Source organism: Microcebus murinus, chromosome 11 (genome assembly GCF_040939455.1).
Source record: "Microcebus murinus isolate Inina chromosome 11, M.murinus_Inina_mat1.0, whole genome shotgun sequence".
In the NCBI taxonomy this organism is placed as follows: Eukaryota; Metazoa; Chordata; class Mammalia; order Primates; family Cheirogaleidae; genus Microcebus; species Microcebus murinus.
Window position 1 is genome coordinate 76548837 of NC_134114.1, and position 17511 is coordinate 76566347.

The following is a 17511-nucleotide window of genomic DNA, read 5'->3' on the forward strand; positions in this document are numbered from 1 at the left end:
AAAAGATGTGTATAAAAATGTTCATAGATGTTTTATAGTCATAATAACCCCTAATTGGAAATAGTAAAGGCATCAAGAGGTTTTACCATGTGTATGCTCAGCCCTTGTCCTGTAGCTACTTCTACTGTTGTCCAGTTTCATGTTGCTCTAGGTTAGCACTTTTCAAAGTAACTGTGATGAAGTACTAGTACCTCCCTACTGCCCATGCCAAACTTCTACTCTTGATCAATTTTCACTTCGGGAAGGCTAATGTGGTTTCAAGTAGGGAATGTAGAGTTGAGTCTGTCTAGCTATCAATTTGCTTGCCTTTCAAACTAGCTCTACATTAACCCTCCTCAACTCTTAAAAAACAAACACAAATCATTTTTTCTTTGTGTACTATTTTCATCTCTAGGCAACACTGACACAAGCTCTTTTAAGTGCAAGGGAGAGATCTGTCCCTTCAATCATTACATGATTTACATGCTACAAAATTTATAATATACTATATATAACCTCAAGCTACAGTTTCTTTCCCTTTAATGGCTTTTGGGACCATCAGTGTTCCAAATCATCTAAAGGAAAATCTAGAAATATCCCATCCTAGTTAGCTGAGACCATGGAATCTGTAGGAAGATGAAGCTTATAAAAGACAGACAAAAATCCTTATTTCCTCCCTTTTAGAGCCCAGTAAAAGCTTGCAAAAACTCCTGAAGAACCTTAAAAAGAAAAGGAGAAAGTTTTTTTCAGGCCTATGAAAAGCTCACAGGAGGAAAAGATCAAAATTAAGAGAAGTACAGGACCCCAAACACAGAGGGGTGTGGGTAATTGTAACTGGTAGAAAAAAGCTGGCCATCAGAAAAACAAGCGTCTGCATAAACCACAGTGGCTCCTGTATTTTGCTCTTATACTTATAAAACCCTCTGTTCCAAGTTCTCACAATTTCCTGTACTCTTCTCTCTACATAATTCCCTCCTGGGGATATACAAGAATATCTTTTATCTAATGACTCAATATAAGATGAAGTCTTCAGTATGCCTAAGTTATCTGGGCTGTAAGGACACCGTTGGCTTTCTACCTATAATAAATGCACAAAAAATCCTTCTCAGAAAAGGTCTATTTACTGAAATTAATTTTTCTACTTTCAAACTTTAACTTTTGAATAATTGAAAATAGATCAAGATAGAGCAATTTGGTATCCTCAAAGTAAATCTATAGTACAAAGGGTCAAGGAGGAAAGGAAATCACTACACAAAATTTTGAAGAATTAGCTCTTTGAGGTTTTTTGCTTACTTTGTTTTTCATATCATTAAGGAAGAGAGAAATCAGTGGAAGACATAAAATCAGAAATTTTCTATATATTTTCATATTTCATAAGTCCTTTCAAAAGTGTACTATTTTTATTTTTATAAGAGTCAGTTGTCTTGGCTCAGTAAAGAGCAGAACACTTAGAAGCATGATTATTTGCTTGACATAGGAACTTTGCAACTTATTTAGACTATACCTGGCATATTTTTATTTTGATTTACTTTGTAAAATCATTTACAAATGATTTCCTTTGACAGAGTGAACACTATTAGATTGCCTCTGGGCTTCTCTACTACTTATTGACTCAAGTCTAAACACTTAGCCTATCCTCTATAACCTGGCAGAACATAAGCCTTAGAGCTTCTTCTCTAGTTAGTTTCCTTTGTTTACCTATTGCCATATCCCAACCATTCTCTGTACTTTAGTTTATATGATTGTTTCCCCTGAGTGGTACATCCTTCTAATTCTATATGATTACGTTTTACTCATCTTTCAAAATCATGTCTAGCACCTCAATGAAGCAAGTCTTCTATCACCTCTGAAATGATCTTGACTTGTCCTGACCTTCTTTGTATCTACTATAGCACTTCCCATGTTTTATCCTTTTTTATAGTTTATTGCTTGTTTATCCATATAACCTCACATTTGTTTGCTCACTTGCTGAGAACTTAAACTCTTATATGTATTAGATGATGGGAATGCAAAACTAAACAAGATGAAATCCTTACCCTCATAAAGCTATGCTGTCAAATAACAGGAACAGAGGCATAAATCAGCATTTATACACTATAGAATGTTGTTTTAACAGAAGTATGCAAAGTGTATTATAAAAACATAAAGAATCAGACTTGGAGAGGGAGGAAAAGCACTTGGGATAAATTAGAAGCTTGAACTTTACCACCACTGCCTTAGTTCAGACTCACCTCGTATCTGACCTTGCCTCTCCTGTCTACATAGTCCGTCTCCTCCCTGCAGCCACAGAGGTTATCATAAAACACAAACCATATCAAAATACCCACCTAACTTGAAATAATGGCCTTTGGCCATTCCTGATTGTCTTGGTCCATTTGGGCTGCTATAACAAAATATCATTTAACTGGGAGGCTCATAAATGACAGAAATTTATTTCTCATAGTTCTGGAGGCTGGGAAGTACAAGGTCAAGATGCCAGCAGATTTAGTGTCTAGTGAGGGCCTGCTTATAAGCAGCTGTCTTCTCACTGTAACCTCACATGAGGAGAGGGTGAGGAATTTTTCTCAGGCTTCTTTTATAAGGGCACTAATTCATTAGGGCTCTGCCCCCATGACCAAATCACCTCCCCAAAACTCCACCCTCCTAATACCCTCACCTTGGGAGTTCAGATTTCAAATATGAATTTTTGGGGGACACAAACATTCAGACCATAGCACTAATGATATCTAAACATAAAAGGTTTTAAACATTTTTCAAGATATGGTCTTTACTGACCTCTCCATGCTTTCTTCTTGGCATTCTCAATTCAAACTCTAAGCTCCAGTTACACAACAAATAACCAACCATAGTTTTTCAACCATTCCATGTAGTGTGCTCACACCTTTTCAATGATACTTTTGAGGAATAGGCCTCATCCTCACTTCTCCAACCCCTAATCATCTTTCAGAACTCTGGCTAGATGCCATTTCCTGCAGAGTGCTTTGCTGACCAAACTCAACTTGAATTTTGAAGAATAAGTTGTAGTTATCAGATTCCTATTTTACAAAGTCCAATCTGTACCAACATGGATGATAGATTGGGGTGAAGAGATAGGAATGCAAGTACAGGTTAGTGAGGGGGCAATTATATAATTAAAGCAAGAAAAGATGAAATTTTTAGTCAAAGCAGTGTCAGTGGAAATAAACAGATAAGTTTTATAAGAACTGTGACTGACTAGATGTGTGGAGTGAATGCAAAGAAGAGTCTGGGATGACTTCTGAAGTTCTGGCTTATGGAGAAAGATGAAAACATTAAGCATGTTGTATGCAGCTCATGGATGAACTCAGCTTGTGGATGGTAACTGAAGTTAAGGAAATGGAAAAAGGGTCAGAAGGAAAGCGTACCGAGTAAGAAGAACTGTGGACAGAGCCTTATCCTTCAATATTCACATTAATGAATTCACTTATCTTTGAATCCTTTCTGACATCTCCAATCTCAAATAGAATTGTGTATACCTTCCTCAATACACTTATAGTAACATATACTAACTTTTATCATAAAATCTGCAATACTTCATTAAGCTTATTAGTTTACACGTATTTATTATAAATCTGCAGGGGCATTGGAATAAGCCAGAGCAATAGTAAAAAAGCCAACTGAGGTTCTGGTTACAGAAGTCTATGGAATAAAGAGCTCTTAGAAGTAAATGAAGAGGCTAAGTGATACAAGAACAAAAATGTATCTAATAGTTTTGGCAATCATTATAGTAGAGCAGGGCAAGTGGACACCAGACTGCAATGAGATTAAGGAAAGAATGGACATTGAGAAAGTGGATTTAGTAAGCTTGAGATTAGCTATAAAGACAGGGAGCTATATGACAGTTACTGGAGATGGATATGGGATTCATTGATTGATCTAAAAAATATTATTAAGCACCTGTTATGTGCCAGATTCAAAACTAGACATACAATAATAAACAAGATGCATATCCTCTTGGCCCTCATGGAGTTTACATTCTAGCAGGGTTAAAAGTTTGTTTTGACAGCCATGTTCATAGCAGCATAATCAACAATAGCCGAAAGGTAGAAGCAACCCAAGTGTCCATCAGTGGATGAATGAATAAACAAAATATGGTGTGCGTGTGTGTGTGTATATATATATTTATATATATATGTATATGCATATGTGTGTGTGTGTCTATCTTAAAAAGGAAGGAGATTCTCCAACATGCTACAACATCAATGAATCTTAAAGACATTATGCTAAGTGAAATAAACCAGTCATAAAAAGATGAATACTGTCTGATTCCACTTATATGAGGTACACTGGGTGTAGAGAGGGAGGAATGGGGGAGTTATCATTTAATCAGTAAAGAGTTTCAGTTGTACAAGATGAAAAGAGTTCTGGACATGCATGGTAGTAATGGTTATACACAATGTGAATGTACTTAATGCCACTGAACTGTACATTTAAAAGTGGTTAAGATGTTAAATTTCATGTTACATGTATTTTACTACAATTAAAAAAACTCATTTTTTAAAGATTGTTTTGTTTTCAAGAAGGGAATAACCCAGAAAGCTTAATGCTAATGGAAGAGCTCCTAGGAAGACCATTGGAAACAGAGGAGAAAAAAATTACATGATTGTACAATGTTCTTAAGAGGGCAGTAAAGGATGACATCAAATTCACAAATGGGATTAGTTTTGTGATTGCTTCCAATAAGGTAGCACAGTGAACATAACAATGGAAGTAAATTATTTCTTTCTGAAATATTAATTAAAAATTCCCATATACTTCTGTCTAGAATGTAGTAAGCTGGAAAGAGACATTCTCAGCCTAACAATGAGAAACAGCTAAACAAACTCATTAAGATGCCAATTCTCCACAAATTTATCTATAGATTCAATGCAATCCCAGTCAAAAATCCACAATCTCTTTTGTAGAAACTAACATGCTGATCCTAAAATTAATATGGAAAACCAAAGGACTTAGAATAGTTAAAACAACTCTGAAAAATGAACATAGTTGAAGAATTTCACACTATCCGATTTGAAGACTTCCAATAATGCTATGGTAATCAAGACTGTGTGGCGCTGGCAAAATGAGAGCCATAGAGCTATAAACAGGAGAGAGTATCCACAAACAGCCATTCAGATATGGTAAACTGATTTTCAGCAAAGGTGTCAGGGTAATTCAATGAAGAAAGAATAATCTTTTCAACAAATGTTGGAACAATTGGACATCCATATGAAAAAAGATGAACTTGACTCTGGGAGGCTGAGGCAGGGGGATCACTCAAGGTCAGGAGTTAGAAACCAGCCTGAGCAAGAGCGAGACCCCGTCTCTACTAAAACTAGCAAGAAATTAATTGACCAACTAAAATTATATATACAAAAAATTAGCCAGGCATAGTGGGGGATGCCTGTAGTCTCAGCTACTTGGGAGGCTGAGGCAGAAGGATCGCCTGACCCCAGGCGTTTGAAGTTGCTGTGAGCTAGGCTGATGTCATGGCACTCTAGCCCAGGCAACAGAGACTCTGACTCAAAAAAAAAAAAAAAAAAAAAAGATGAACTTCAATTCAGACCTCACCATATGTAAAAATTAAATTATGATGGGTCACAGACCTAAATGTAAAACATAAAAACTATACAACTTCTAGAAAACAACAACAAAAAATCTTTGTGAGCTTAGGTTAGGTAACAACTTCCTAGATAGCAAACAAAAAACACCAATCCATAAAGAAAAATTTTTTTAAATAAAAAAATATCTTTATTTTTATCTTTTATTCTTTTAAAGATATTGTTTAAAAAATAAGACAAATTGTAGCTGGTAGAAAATATTTACCATACATATGTAAGATAAAGAACTTGTATCTAGAATTTATAAAGAACTCTCTGAAACAGGACCCACACCTTTCACCTCTCACAAAAATCAACTCACGCTGGGTAACAGACTTGAACATTAGGTGTGAAACTATTAGAATTCTACAGGAAAACGTTGGAAATACTCTTCTAGACATTGACTAGGCAAAGAATTTATTAAGAAGACCTCAAAGGCAATCACAGCAGCAACAAAAATAAATAAATGGGACCTGATCAAATTAAAAAGCTTCTGCACAGCCAAAGAAACTGTCAAGAGAGCAAACAGTCAACCCACAGAATGGGAGAAAATTTTTGCAAGCTACACAACCGATAAAGGGCTGATAACTTGAATTTATTTAGAACTCAGGAAAATCAGCAAGGAAAAATCAAACAACCCTACCAAAAAGTAGGCAAAGGACATGAACAGAAATTTTTCAAAAGACGACAGAATAAAGGCCAACAAATACATGAAAAAAATGCTCAACATCTCTAATCATCAGGGAAATGCAAATCAAAACTGCAATGAGATATCACTTATCTCCAGTAAGAATGGCCTTTATCAAAAAGTCCCCAAACAATAAATGTTGGCCTGGATTCAGAGAGATAGGAACACTCCTACACTGCTGGTGGGACTGCAAACTGGTTTGGCCTCTATGGAAAGCAATATGGAGATACCTTAAAGTGATACAAGTAGATCTACCATTTGATCCAGCAATTCCACTACTGGGTATCTACCCAAAAGATCAAATGACACTCTATAAATGGGACACTTGGACTCGAATGTTTATAGCAGCACAGTTCACAATCGCAAAGGTATGGAAACAACCCAGGTGACCATCAATACATGGGTGGATTAATAAAATGTGGTATATGTATACCATGGAGTACTATTCAGCTTTAAGAAACAATGGTGATTATAGCACCTCTTGTATTTTCCTGGATAGAGCTGGAACCCATTCTACTAAGTGAAGTATCTCAAGAATGGAAAAACAAGAACCAAATGTACTCACCAGTAAATTGGTATTAACGGATCAACACCTAAGTGGACATATAGGAATAACATTTATTGGGGGTCGGGAGGGTGGGAGGGGGGAGGAGAGGATGGGTATATACAAACATGAGTGAGATGTGCAACGTTTGGGGGATGGTCACACTTGAAACTCTGACTCAAGGGGGGATGGGGTCATGGGCAATATACGTAACCTTAACATTTGTACCCCCATAATATGCTGAAATAATTTAAAAAATGGAAAAAAAAGAACTCTCAAAGTTTAACAAGAAAACAACTCAATTTTAAATATGGCAAAAGATTTGAACAGACACTTCATCAAAGAGATGGTTAACAAATAAACACATGAAAAAACGCTCAACACTATTTGCATAGAAAAATGCAAATTAAAACCATAGTAACATACCACTATACAAACAATGATGACAACACCACAAAACAAAACAAAACCTAGCAATACTAAGTACTACCAAGGATGCAGAGCACTGCCGGTGAGAATATAAAGTGGTGTAAACATGTTGGAAAATAGTTTGGTAATTTCTTGTTAAACATAAATTTACCATATGGAGCAGCAATACCAATCTTAGGTATTAATCCAAGAGAAATGAAAATACGTCCACCCAAAAATTTGTATGTGAATGTTTCTAGAAGCTTTATTCTCATCAGCCAAAACCTGAAAACAACCCACAGGTTCATCAACTGGTGAATGGATAAACAAATCAGAGTCCATCCACACACTGAAATCCATTTAGCATTGACAAGGAACTACAAATACACCTAACAACATGGGTGAATCTCAAAAATCATTATACTAAGTGAAAGAAGCCCAACATGAAATGCCACATACTATATATTTCTACTTATATGGCATCTGGAAAAGCTAACAGTATAGAAAGAGCAAATAATTCTCAAGAAATTTTAAAAAATACAGTCATGAACTTCAAGGATGTTTCAGTTAAGGAAGGACTGCACATATGGTGGTGGTCCCATAAGATGATGATGGAGCATATGCAAAAATTTGATATGTGGCAGTTGATATTAGCATTGCGAATCAAGTAGGAGAAATGATTGGGAGAAATTATTGATACTCAGTACTGAGACATTTGGTTTTCCACATTAGAAAAAAAAAATATATATATATATATACACCACCCAGTTTTGTGTAAGTACATTCTATGATGTTCACACAATGCTGAAACCACCTAAGGATGCATTTCTCAGAACTTATGCCATTGTTAAGTGACTAATGACTATAATTGCTAATGTTTACACAGTACTTTACTATGATGATCCTCAGAATACTCTATAAACTATTAGTTTTATATCCATTTTATAGATAAGAAAAATGGAGATTCACAGATTGTCCAGTTTACTCAAGGCAACACAGTGAGTGCATGAGCTGACATTTGAACCTTGGTGTCTCTTGCTTCAAATTTTCTGTTTTTTCCCTCCATGTTGTACTAGTAACTCAATTACTTGTTATCTTTAGCTTTTATAAAACTTGATTGAGGCCTCTGTTAGACAAGTTATAAAGTGATTATTGTAACAGGTAATTTAGATTATGAAAAAGGAATAGGAATGTCTTATTAATTTTTTTATGTTTACATTCTTTAACATAGTGTTTGGAATACAGTGGGCTTCAACTATTTGTGAATGACGAAAGAATTACCTGCATTTCCTGACAGGAGAGGTAACATTAATTAAAAAAATAGCAAAAGTTCCAACGGTTACCTATTTCACTTCAGGAAACAGTATGCTCTATTTTCACATGTATGAACTACAAGTAGGGAGTGTCTAAGAAGATATAGACTTGGGGAGTCAGAATTTCAGGCATGTAACATGTACCTAAGCCTCAGTATTCAAGTTTGGAAAAAGGACATAATATCTACTCCACCTTTTTCACAAGTATGAAGATCAATGAGATAATGGATTTGAAAAGTCCTTTGCAAATACTAAAGCAATATATAATTATTGTTATATTTATGTATTATCATCACTCATGTCAGGCTGTTTAAAGTAACAGAATTCTTTCTTTCTCAAAATCTTTATCTACATGGAAAAAGATTTTAAAATCTCTTTTCTTTCACTAATAGTGATTATGCTTTATAGCAATGTTTATTCATGTTTTAATGCTAACAAGAAAACCCAGAAGAGTCAGGTGTTGTATACTTGGTTCTGGAGGTTGAGAGATGATAAGAAGAAATGGAAAATGCCTAAGAAAGAAAAATCAGTTTACAAAACGCATAGCCTTTGAAGTCGTTAAAAGTTTTGTTGTTAATATTTGGTATTTATATACAAAAATAATTTAAAAGAACCAATAATTTTTTCAAAGCCTATTCACAACTTGTGTCCTAGAAACAGTCCATTTCAAAATATGAGAAAATGGTTTTAAGCTGTATTAATAATATTCAGTACAAATATCTTCCTTACTCAAAGATTACTAAAGGTATCATTTACAAGGGAGAATTAAGTGGTTTGAATAAATAGTACTTTAGGACTTCCTTGGATATGTTCATATATTCAAGAAATTCTATTAAAATAATTACTTGTGTATTTAAACATGTAGGAAAAGAAAAAGTAATGAAGGTGGCTCATTACAACTTCTAGTTTTGCAAGAGGTATGTCAGGGTCACAACTGGTTGAACTTTTTGCACTATGTCCCTTGCATGACATCAAATAAAATTAACAAATACTTATTGCTTAATTTCTTTGATAATTTTATGTTTATGTCCAATAAAGGCAATTAGGTATTACTTTAAATAAAATTAGGATTTAACGGTGTTTCACCAAGGATAAAAACCATCAAGGCTACCTACCAATGTAACCTTTAATGGATTATAATACACATGTGTTCCAACTTAAAATCTGTACTATTTCAATAAACACATTAACTTGGGGTGAGAATTATGACTTTTAAATTATACTATTTTAATCCTCAAAAAAATGAAAACCCACAATTGTATGCAAAGTCAAGGACTGGGAAATCTAAATACACCAGACACTTCTGTATAATATGCTTCACTTCAGCGTACAAATTCATTTTTCAAAAAAATGCCTTCATCTTCATATGCAGACACATGAAACCACATGGGATAAATGAATTTCCTTTTAAAAAGTATCTGCTTTGGTTCGGAAATGCCCATTTTAGGAAAATTCACACAAAGCGTACATTTTTCCTTTAAAACTATTGGCAACATTTCCCCTTTAGCTCAGGTTTTCCCTCGCCACGGATTTTAATTTGGGGGCATAAGTTCAGATTAAATGACAACGATGGCAAAGTAACGGGGAGAATTCTTTAACGTCAACCAAGTGCTGCACTCGCCTTCTGAATGTACTCAAGCGCTCCGAGTTTCAAACGCTACTTTAACTGTCAGGGAGCATTTCCAAAGAGTTTCGACGGCTCGTTAACTGATTCTGAACACGAGGCCCAGCTAAATTTCGTATAGCCAGAAAAATGACCATTAACTAAAAACTCGATTACACTGAGTAAGGCGCCTCTCCAGGCCCAACAACATCACTCGCTCCTTCTGCTCAGCTCGCTCGGGATGTCGCAAAGGCCCTCTCGCCCCAAGGGCGCAGGCGCAGAGTCTACACAGAATCAATTAAACCCTTCCTTAGGTCATTAAAGGCGAACGGTTTTGAAATTACTGTCAGATTACGCCTCAGTTTAAAAAACAGTAGGTATGACAAAACACACCAGAACGACCACTCACCAAGGTGGTCCTAAATTCAAACGACAGGATTTAAGGGTCCTCTCGCAATTTATCTGGTGCCGCCGGAAGCGGAACTACCCGAGTCGTTAAGACGGTAGTCCGTGGAACCTCAGTCAGGAAAAGTCAGGGCGGATCATCTGGCTCTCGCCGGAAATCGTTCCGCCCGGTGAGGTTTCCGCGTAAGACCCGACTAGGGCTGGGGGAGAGGCGTGGCGGATGTGGGCAAGGTGTAGTAGCGCCTGAGGTACCTCTATGTGGCCCCCTCAGCTGCTACAGAAGGAAGAAACCCACGTCCACGCCTACAGCTGAAGTCTCTTGACGAGCTCCTCGCCCCTGCCCGCTGCCCCGGATTATAAAAAGAAGAAAACCTAGACCCGAATGGGCTCGGCCATCTCCAGCAGCTCGCGTGACGACCGCAGTCGTGGCAGGTGAGGGCCCCGAGACCGAAGGAGAGCCGGAGACGCGGAACCTGATTCCCTGAGGGTTGCGGCCGCTGCTGGTCAGTTGCTTTGTCTCTGCGGAATCTGCACACGTGCTCCTACGAGGGGCATGTGCCGGAGCGTGGGCGTGGAGCGACTGTACAGCCCCGAAGGTCCTTTTGCCTCTTAGTATCTCCTCTTTCCCCACTGCCTCCCCTTTTCGTTTCTTGGGTTTGAGACGCCAGAAATTGCAGCGCAGCTGGAAGGGAACTGCCGAGCTTCTGCCCCACTCTGCGACTCGCTCCACCAAAGTGGGCAGCCTCCAGTTCGGGGACTGCTGTGAGTAGTGGTGGCTATTTTTTATTTTCATTGCTCAGTCTTTATTCCTCTCCTTGTCGCTTCCACACCCACTTTTTAAAAGAACAAAAGCCTCGTGCCTCGAAGCTTTCCCTGGTACGAACCGAGGCTGCGAGTCACTCCGGCACCTCATCAGTTGAAGGGTGTTGCATCCTCCTGCGCTCTGAGGGAGGAGGGTTGAGGTGGAGACCATTGGATGGATCTCTTTCACGAGGTTCTTGATGACTTCTTGGAAGTTTACGACTCTTGAAGGCCTGTGGCTAATAGTTGTCTAGTTTTAGCGTGCTGGAAGGAAGGCTTAACTGTGGGGGTAGAAAGCATGGGTGACCTTAGCACCTAGTATCCTCGCTCTACACTCAGACAAAATTTTATTTTGCTATTATAAATTATTTAATGAAGCATGTATATTTTATTTGTTTGTTTCAGGCAGATAAAATAATGGCAGTTGCCATTAACTGAGTCTTATGTGTACCAACTGCTTCACTTATTTTCTCATTCGCTCTTCTCCTTTCCGTGAAGTATATATTAAATTATCATCCCCATTTTAAAGACTTAGAAATCGAGGCTTGGAGAGGTGAGGTAACATACACACATACATATTTGCTGTACCATTTGAAAGTTGTAGGTGTCACTTTCACCTCTAAATACTTTAGTATGCACCTCCTAAAAGGACATCTTCCTACATAACCACAATACTATTTCTATCTAAGAAAATTAATAGTTAATGCTTTAGTAAATTTTTGCTACAAGTCAGCGTTTGAGTCTTTATTAGAAACCAGATCTGACTTCAAATCTGTACTTTATTGTCCTTCCATTATTCTGCTTCACTGTTTCACTTCCACTTTCTTAACTAACATTTTCAGTAGTTGAAAGTATTCTTTTAAAAAAATTTGGTGTACCTGTTTATGTATCTAACAACAAATAGACATGATCTTTGCCTTTATGGAGCATTGTGATGCCAAATTAAATAGTTCAGAACCCCAAATACTATATTTATTGCAGAACAAACTTATTTAAAGGAAGTGATTAAACTGACCTGCAGAAGGTTCATAGTTGTACAATCAAAGCTTGCTGTTTAAATTTGAAATTTGTATGTCTTGCACAGTGAGAGTATTAAATTGAACAATTGGTAGAATTTTTATTGATCACTCAAATAAGCGCTATGCACCAGGTTAAATATGGGAATATATAGACGAGGTCCTTGATCTCCAAAAGCTCCCATGCAACTACATATAGATAATGTTGTGGAACTGTTAATTTTCTTAGGTAGAAATAGCATTGTGGATATGTAGGAAGATGTCCTTTTAGGAGGTGCATACTAAAGTATTTAGAGATGAAAGTGACACCTACAACTTTCAAATGGTACAGCAAATATGTATGTGTGTGTGTATGTAAAGAAAGTAAATACGACAAAATGTTGACAGTTGTTGATTCTAATGGTGTGTATATACGGGTGTTTAGTGAACTGTTTTTTCAATTTTTCTGAATATTTGAAACTTTTCATAATAAAAAGTTGGGGAGGAAAAAATCAAATATGATAGAAACAGATCATTGTAAACATAGATCTAAAATGCTGTGGAGCATAGAGGAGATAGAAGAGTGTTTTGATGTGTACTTGGGGCATGATAGTTGTCAGAAAAGCATTCATTGAAGACCCTCCACTTGGTTATTGAAGGGGAATAGAAACTTCCAAGGACAGCATGAATTCCAGGCAGAAGGAAATGCAGGCTCAGCAAAAGGGTGTTGTATGAATGTTTGAGAAGGAAAAAAAAATCAGTGTGAGGGTTGTGTGGAACTTAGAATGGAGTTTTTGTGTATGTTTCTGTATATCTTACAAATGATACTTGTTTGCCTTTGCCAGTTTATAGAAGCCTATTTAATACCCTATTAAGTATCTGTACTATTAGTGCTCCAGAACTGAGTCACCATTTATGACAGTGTTTCCACTGGAAAATGCTTTGGGATTTCAGGAAAACTGGTTATGTGTCTGTGTTAATGCTGAGCAGCAGGAACTCCCATTTCCTCTGATTTGGGGAGTAGAAATTTATTATTAGTTCATAGTTGGGCTCCTGAGGGGACCTATGGAAAGGACTGCCATTATGGCTTGGAAAGATTTTTTTTTCTTATTTTGGCATATTATGGGGGTACAGATTTTAAGGTTTCAATAAATGCCCATTCCCCCCTCCCCCCACAAGTCTGAGTCTCCAGCATGACCATCCCCCAGATGGGCTTGGAAAGATTTTTAAGTTTAGGTAAGGGGGGCTATGATACTATGTGGGACTGATGGATGATCCAACATGTTATCTTGAGGACTAGGTAGCTCTGGCCAGGACCAGTAAAGGTATGAAAGAGATGACTGTTTATCCCAGGCAGTAGTGTTCCTGATAGTTTCAAGCAGTGTGGTAAGACTGGAAAAGATGTAAAGAGGTCTCCAATAACAGCTATGGCAAAGAGGAGTTTGTGTGACTTTATTAGGTGAAAGGTAAGTAGATACATTCTAAATTGAGTTGTTTATATTTATTCCTTACCAGTTAAATTTAGATCAGAAATCTGTCTTAATTATAACAACAGTTAACAAAATATATAAACAGCTGACATTTACTGAGTGCTTGACACGTGCTAGTTGTTATGACACCTGTATTGTCATTTAACCTTTAAAACAATATATGAGATTTATAATCCTATTTTACAGATGATGGCTAGAGAGTTTCAATAACGTTATTAAGGACAGCTGAGCAACTTTCAGGAAAAGCTTTCAAATTCAGTATTGTCAGAGTCTAGAGCAGTTCTCACAGTGTGGTTCTAAGACCAGCAGCATCACCATCACCTTTGAACTTTTAGAAAGGCAAAGGCCCCCATGCCCAGATTTTTAGTTCAATAGTTTAACACGCCCCACCAGGTGATTCTGATGCATGCTAAAGTCTGAGAGCCACTGTTCTAAGTGTGGATACTTTTAGTAGTATGATACTCATTTCATATTTAGAAATCAAGTTTAAGTAATGTTGGTCTTTTGTACATATTTAAAGAGGTTCCCAAACCTGGCTGCTCATCTATTTGTTAAAATGTAATTTCTCTAGTTAAGGATTACTGGTTAAGAAAATCCTGGTGGGCCCAGTAATTTGTGTTTTTATAAATGTACCAGATAATTCTGATGTAACCAGTCCATTTTGTGATCACTGCTATAAAAGGAATTTTAAAACTAAAGGTTCAACTCTGATATTTGAATAATACATGTATATTTAAGCCCAGGCAGTTAACATATTTTGGAATTCATGACTGACAATTGATCAAAATGCTAAATAATGTGGAAACGCTATCTGCATAAACTATATCTGGTTCAATTATCAGAGTATCAAGTGAAATACCAAGCCATTTATAATGTCCTGAATCTCCTGTAATGCTTGTAAAATCTCATCTTGTACTACAATAAATATGCCACTTGGGTGAGGGAAAGTATTCAAATGCATTCCATGTTTTTAGTTTTTCAAGCATTTATTAGACATTTGTAATGCTGTCAAAAGGAATGTGGAGTCCTAATTTTTGCTTAGTAAGCATAGTGGCCTTTGGTTTGTTTGTTTGTTTATTTATTTATTTTTGTGCTGCCCCCCCCCCTTTGGTTTAAGACAGACGTGGGTTGAGTTCTATTTGCAGCCATTATTGGCTGTATCATTATAAAAGAGGATCTTGGGGCACAAGCAATTTTAGTACATTATGTTTTATGTAATCCTTACAACAAGCTATCAGATAGGTACAATTTACAGATGAGGAAAGTGTGGCCCTGAGAGAGGTTAATTCACTTGTTGAAGGTCATTGGAGTTAAGATTCAAACCTGGGGATTTTGGCACCTGAAGCCATGCTCTTAACCACTAGCCTGTTCCACTCTCTTATAATATCTGTAAGTTTCTCTCATATAATTAGAATGGAATAACAGAAAAAAAAGAAAGCTTTCCTGGACCTTATGTCCTTCCAAGGTCCAATTCCTCTGCCCACCTTTATAACAAAAGCCTTCAAAAGAATTGTCTGTGTAACTTGTTTCTACTTCCTCTCCTCCCATTTTCTTAAATGCAATCCAGTCACACTTAATAAAATTGATAATTGTTATCATGGCTTCTCAGTCCTGTGTATTCATCTTAGTTACTTCTCTGACATTATTTTCTACAATTCTTTGCTTGCCTGCTCTACTCCTGCCTCCTTCCTATTCCATGAACATGGCAATATGCCAAACACGTTTCTGTTCTGGGACCTTTATACTTTGTTTCTTAACCAGAATGCTCTCACAGTATAACTCCATGGCTGGTTTCCTTATTCAATTTAAATATCTGCTCAAATGTTACCTTAATAGAGGAGAGGTCTTTCTAACGTATATTTGTTGATTATCTAGTGCCTCTCTCCAAACGAATGAATGAGACATGATTTCAGACCTAAGCTCATAATCAAATGAGAGACACATGTCTATGTACTTCAAGCAGCATTAAAGACTGAAACAGAATTTGAGTAAGTAAACAAGAGGAGACAAATCAGTCTCCTCTTAATTAATTCATTAATTCATACTCTTAAAAAAATGGGATACACAAGTTTATTTCTACTTACACATATGTGTATTATATAAAGCATTTCAAAAATGCGGGAGAATATATATTGAAAAGACTAGAAGAAAATACAATCCAATAGTTCTACAGCCAAGAACTACAACCATTAATATGCCACTGGGTCATGGGATTATTAACTAATTTTTAAAATTTCATTTTTATGTATTCCAGACTTTTCACAATGAATACTCTAAAATTAGAAAGTTTTTAAACATTAATTTTAAGCTTTGCCTCTAAAACAGAATCGTTTTCCCCTTGTTAGAACACCTAAACTAGAAGGAAGTACAATTTTAAAACAATGCCATAAAGTATGTGTATACAGACACACACACACACATATATGTAAGTATGTACCCACATATGCACAGACATGCTAGATCTAGCTTTTCCTATCATTACAATTCTGAAGTGGATATATTATTGCATATTTCTGTTATCTGTTTTATCGGCTTGCTTATCACGCTGAAACAGGAAATGATAATTTACTTGGCTGTCTTCTTCCTAAACTAAAAGCTCCTTAGGGAAAAGGGCCATGTTTCCTTTGACTTTATATTGCCAGCACCTAATACTGTGCCTTCTATAATAGGTGAATAATATTAAATAAATATATTAATTTCATCAAATGAGCAATATTCTTTTTAAATTTGCCTGTCATGTTAGTAGGGAGTTTATTTTATAGGAGTACTTATAGAAATTAAGGGTTATTGAGTGTTTCACATATGCCATGCACCTATGCTACCTCACTTAGTCTTCACAGAGTTTCAGGGTATTTACTAAGCCTCCTTTTTTTTTTATAGATGAAGAAACAGGCTCTGAGAAACTACCATAAATTACTAGTGTAATCACTTATTGAAACAGGTATGTCTGACTTCAGAACACATACTCTTTCCATTGTTAAAATAGTTGAGCTGTTTTTATTATTTATTTATTTATTTATTTTGAAATAGTCTCACTCTGTCGCTTGGGCTAGAGTGCCGTGGTGTCTGCCTAGCTCCCAGCAACCTCAAACTCCTGGGCTCAGGCGATCCTCCTGCTTCAGCCTCCTGAGTAGCTGGGACTACAGGCATGCGCCGCCATGCCTGGCTAATTTTTTGTATATATATTTTTAGTTGGTCGATTAATTTCTTTCTATTTTTAGTAGAGATGGGGTCTAGCCCTTGCTCAGGCTGGTTTCGAACTCCTGACCTTGAGCAATCCTCCCGCCTCGGCCTCCCAGAGTGCTAGGATTACAGGTGTTGGCCACCGCGCCCAGCCTGAGCTATTTTTTATATGAGAAGATTAAAAAAGTACAAAGAAATCAAAAGATGTTTGCCATCTAATATAAACCAGAACTGAGATCAACTTATCCATCACTGTCAAGTTTTATAGCAATTAGAAACTTTTTCAGCAAACATTTTTTAATCTTAAGCACCGCAGAGGAAAGAGGAACAAAAAACATTGATTTATTAAGTAAATTATTTCTGATTTCATTTTTTAATCACAAATTGTTTTAAATTTTGTAACACTGTAATTTAAAGAGGGATAAAATCAAGACTGAGTAAACTGATATTAGCGTTGATAAAATCAAGACTTACTGAGTAAACTGATAATAGTAGAGAGCCATCA

General features: G+C 36.6%; 2 protein-coding genes across 23 annotated transcripts in view; one reads left to right on the top strand and one right to left on the bottom strand.

Moving 5' to 3' along the window:
- GIN1 (gypsy retrotransposon integrase 1) overlaps window positions 1-11045 on the bottom strand; it is a 33337-nt gene extending 22292 nt beyond the window's left edge. For 3 of the 4 annotated variants that reach the window (XM_076008247.1, XM_076008248.1, XM_012773479.3), the window contains exon 1: window positions 10542-10650. The gene's annotated coding sequence lies outside the window, so the exon portion shown is untranslated. Of the gene's footprint in view, window positions 1-10541; window positions 10651-10915 lie in introns of those variants that run through there. The other variant, XM_076008246.1, reaches the window with a different exon arrangement.
- PPIP5K2 (diphosphoinositol pentakisphosphate kinase 2) overlaps window positions 10709-17511 on the top strand; it is an 83674-nt gene continuing 76871 nt past the window's right edge. For 12 of the 19 annotated variants that reach the window (XM_076008225.1, XM_076008239.1, XM_076008245.1 and 9 more), the window contains exons 1-3: window positions 10929-11040; window positions 15699-15811; window positions 16704-16764. The gene's annotated coding sequence lies outside the window, so the exon portion shown is untranslated. Of the gene's footprint in view, window positions 11041-11209; window positions 11300-15698; window positions 15812-16703; window positions 16765-17511 lie in introns of those variants that run through there. The other 7 variants (XM_076008226.1, XM_076008227.1, XM_076008228.1 and 4 more) reach the window with 7 other exon arrangements.